Source organism: Propithecus coquereli, unplaced genomic scaffold, assembly GCF_000956105.1.
Source record: "Propithecus coquereli isolate 6110/MARCELLA unplaced genomic scaffold, Pcoq_1.0 Scaffold289, whole genome shotgun sequence".
Taxonomy (NCBI): domain Eukaryota; kingdom Metazoa; phylum Chordata; class Mammalia; order Primates; family Indriidae; genus Propithecus; species Propithecus coquereli.
Window position 1 is genome coordinate 1,007,690 of NW_012148496.1, and position 4,890 is coordinate 1,012,579.

Sequence of the window (4,890 nt, forward strand, 5' to 3'; positions counted from 1 at the left end):
TTTGTGAGCTAGGCTGACGCCACGGCACTCTAGCCCGGGCAGCAGAGTGAGGCTGTCTCAAAAAAAAAAAAAAAGCCTAAGTAAATAAAAGAGCAAGACATCATGATAAGAAAGCAGATGTCAGAACAAAAAGCCTTGAGACAGAAATAATTTGTAAAATGTCATTAAGCAATGAAAACCTAATATTAAATATTTATGTCTCAAATAAAACAAAAGAAAACTATGACACAAAAGAAAACTAACAGGAATGCAAGCAGAAGTAAAGAAAATACAACAAAGTGAAGATCTAATAAATGGAATCATGGAGAATTCAGGCTGAAAAAAAACCTTAAAGAAAATGTAGTCCAAATCCCTCATTGTTTAAGTTAGGAAACTGAAATATAACCTGGACTGGAAACCAAGTCTTCCAATAATTAGTGCAATGTGGAGAAATATCAGATTTTTAAAAATAGTGCATAATGAAAATGTTTTTAAAATCAAATAGCCAAAAGTAAAAAAAAAAATCAGACTTGTAGCTCATATAGGAATTTACATTCTTGGAAAACTAAAACATGTTATTAAATTCCTAATTATGATTCCAACAGATTGTGCCTACCTCTGACCCAGGCTATTCAGTGAACCGGTAAGAAAGAATTTTTATAAAGGCAAACCCAGGGGCCTAGGGCAGGAAGCAAAAGCAATAATCATCATGAGTCACTGGAATAAAAACAAAATGAACTGTGTATGGACAGGACCACTCAGGGCTTTCAAGATCTAATGTTTAAAAATTATATCAAAGTAGAACATATGAAAACTGAGGACTATGAAATATACAAAGGCAAATATTAAAATAATTATTTCCAGGTAGAAATGTGGTAAATTCAGTATTTACTCTTAACGAAAACACTTTATTTAATAAAGGGTCTGGAGGATTTCTCTTAAACACAGGGTATAAAGGTAAAAAGTCACCATTAAAAAATTATTTGAGGCCGGGCGTCGTGGCTCACACCCGTAATCCTAGCACTCTGGGAGGCCGAGGCAGGTGGATCATTTGAGCTCAGGAGTTCGAGACCAGCTTGAGCAAGAGCGAGACCCCATCTCCACTAAAAATAGAAAGAAATTAGCTGGACAACTAAAAATATATAGAAAAAATTAGCCGGGCATGGTGGCACACACCTGTAGTCCCAGCTACTCGGGAGGCTGAGGTAGAAGGATCGCTTGAGCCCAGGAGTTTGAGGTTGCTGTGAGCTAGGCTGATGCCACAATACTCTAGCCTGGGCAACAAAAAAGAGTGAGATTCTGTCTCAAAAAAAAAAAAAAATTATTTGGTGGTGACATAAGCCAGAATAGTAGTTACTCTGGGGGAAAGGGTGCAGTCTAGACTGGGAAAGGTCATGGGGTACTTGTAAACCTTCTATATCTTGATCTGGATGGTAGTTACATGGGCAAAAATTCATCCAGCTGTATACTTAGCATTAGTACACTTTACACTACCATTACACTTAATTAAATCCTAGAGTCATTTCCTTTCAAAATAGGAAGAAGAAAATAGCTTCCTTTAGGCATTAATAGAATACGAAAAATGCTGGTGACTGCTATTTAGGAAGGAGGGGGAAAAATCATCTTTCATGGTTCCCACTGCCCCTAGACAATGTCTAAACTATTTAACATAGCATTCAGGACCCTTTATAATCTGGCTCCAACCTACCTTTTGGTCTACATCCCCCTAACCCTTGCAATAAATACCCTGAACTGAAGCGAAAGGAACTGTTCCCTCTTCCATAAACAATCAAATACTTTGTCACCTTCAGGGCTTGGCTCAGTTTTCCCTCTGCCTGGCAAAATCCTACTACCTTTCAAGAAACATCTTAAATATCACCTCTTCTTTGGAGTCTTCCCTGATCCACTGCCAGAGGAAGAGAGGAAATAATTCCCCTTTCCTCTCTTCTCCCATAATATTTTTTCATGTTGCTAATATAGCACTTAGTATTTATGCATCTGTCCTCTCCCATTCAACTGTGAATTCTAGGTCAAAGAACGGAGTAGATACTCAATAAAACACTGATTTAAATGAATAAATGACTGTGTAAATATCGCAAAATTAAAAAAAAAATTTGCTCAACGAAATAAAAGAGGAAGTAACCAGAGTAAGACATAAAACAAAAATAATTGATTAAAACAATAACAAAAATTTATGCTTCTATGCATGCTTGAATTTGCACAGATAACTTGTACAAGGATTTATAAGAAACCTAAGAGTGGTTGTCTCTGGACAGAGAGGCTTGGGGTCTGGGGTTGGGAGGAAGATTTATTTTGTTTTATATTCTTTTCTAGTATCAACATTTTTTGCCACCTCAAGGTATTTAAGAATTAATTTAAAGTGATAATTACAAAGATTTTGAAGGAGCATGGAAAATGTTGAGTCAATATTAGTTGTTTAAAAAAAAGGAAGTCACAGAATGACAAATGAAAAATAAGTCTTGATCTACAAGGACCAGAAGGAAAATGTGAAAAAGGGAAAAAGCTTATCAATCATATATAAAGAATGGGCTCAAATAAATACATTCTGATTACTTTTATTGAAAATAATTTGTAATCTACCCATGTTAATTTTCTCTAAAATTTACTCTAAACGAATATTTAATAGACATAATCACATTAGACTACTGCTTATAGACAAGAGAGAAAATAGACTGTACTGAATAACGTCATAAATAAGGAAAAGAAATGCCAACAGTGAACTTGCTTTGCAGTTGAATTAGTTGTTTTGCCTTGTGTTCATTTTTTAAATAAACATCAAATTTTTATTTAAAACCTTTTGTCAAGTGATATTTTTGCTACCACTTCCCTGTAGCAAAAAGTGGCAAATGAGCAATAGAAACTTTCACAGATTTTAAACACGGGAATTAGTTAGGTAAATAAATGTAGCCTTTCACACTCAAAATATGAAAATTTGGGGGGTTTTTTAGACGAGGTTTTAAGGTAGTCCCTAAAGGCTGATTCCTTCTCATGTTTTAGGTCTCAGCTCAAATATCGCCTTCTCAGAGAAACCTTCCCCATCCACCTATCTACAGTAGCCTCTCTCCATGATACACACTGAAATAATCATCTTTATTCTTTGTTTACTTGTTTATTTCCTAGTTCTCCCCACTTGAAAGCAAGCTTGAAGAGGCCTAGAAATTTGTCTGCTTTCTACTGCTGTACTTCTATAGGAATTCAATAATACTTCCCAAATAAATGGGGGACTTTAGGTGGCAAGAAATAGAGAAAAGTAACAGAGTCTTTCATTTATTTTAAACAAGCGTTGTTATCCATCACATTCTGCTAGGCCCTTACAAATTTAAAGCTCTATAGGACAACAGTGAAACTATCTTCAAGAAGCTTATCAAGGCCTGGCGCGGTGGCTCACGCCTGTAATCCTAGCACTCTGGGAGGCCGAGGCGGGAGGATTGTTTGAGCTCAGGAGTTCGAGACCAGCCTGAGCAAGAGCGAGACCCCGTCTCCACTAAAAATAGAAAGAAATTAGCTGGACAACTAAAAATATATAGAAAAAATTAGCCGGGCATGGTGGTGCATGCCTGTAGTCCCAGCTACTCGGGAGGCTGAGGCAGAAGGATTGCTTGAGCCCAGGAGTTTGAGGTTGCTGTGAGCTAGGCTAACACCACAGCACTCACTCTAGCCCGGGCAACAAAGCGAGACTCTGTCTCAAAAAAAAAAAGAAGCTTGTCAAGAGAATCACATAAGGCAGTACTGAGAAGTGCCACTCAAGAAGGGTAAACGAAATGCTACAGAAACATAAGAGGCTGGGTTAAAATAAGAAGCTACTATGAAGGCAGTAGCCCTATTTGAGCTGAGACTTGAAGGCTGGCTAAAATGTGGATAGATGAACTAAAATAAGGGAAAGGGAAGCATTCTAAACAGAGGAATCAGCATCAAGTAAGATATAGAGGTAAAAGATTTCAAAAAGAGTAAATCGCATAGACTACATGGACCGTCAAGATTATACGAGTCAAAGTATTTAAGAATAACAAGGTAGCTTGGGGCCAGGTTATAAGTTTTCAAAAGTAAGCTAAATGGTTGGAATGATTTTTAGGCAACTGATGGTCTCTGCCAGTCTTCAAGCAAGAGATGAGCATGATCATAGCACAATACCATGACAGGAAAAGTATTCTGGCAGCTATTTTCTAGATGGACCGGAGTGAGAAAGAACAAGAGCTTGGAGGCTCAGTTAGGAGGCTACTGCAATAGACTGGGCATAAGGTCCTGAATTAAGGTTTAAACATTAGGGAATGCCACAGACAGGTCACGCATTAACTCTACAGTCAAAAAGATTTGGCTGTGAATCCTACGTCTATATTAAATAGCTCTATCAGATTTTTAAAAACAGCTTTATCAGGATATAATTTGCATACCATACAATTCGCCCACTTAAAGTGTACTATTCGATGGTTTGCAGTACACAGTATTCAGAGTTATGCATCCATCACAGCATCACAATCAATGTTAGAACATTTTCATTACTCCAAAAAGGAAGCCTGTTCCCTTAACCATCATCCCCCCACTTGCCTCATCTCCCCAGATGTAGGCAACCACTAATCTACTTTGTCTCTACAGATTTGCCTATCCTAGACACTCCATATAAATGGAATCATACAATATGTGTGGTCCTTTGTGACTGGCTTCTTTCATTTGGTATAATGTTTTCAAGATTCATCGATGTTATAGAATATATCAGTACTTCATTTCTTTTTATTGTCTTTATCCGTTCATTAGCCCATGGACATTTGAGTTATTTCCAATTTTTGGCTATTATGAATAATGCTGCTACGCTTTTATAGCTGTATCAATTTTATCATCTATGAAATAGAGATAATTAATTCTCGTGATGTTTAATACATGTAAAGAATTGTG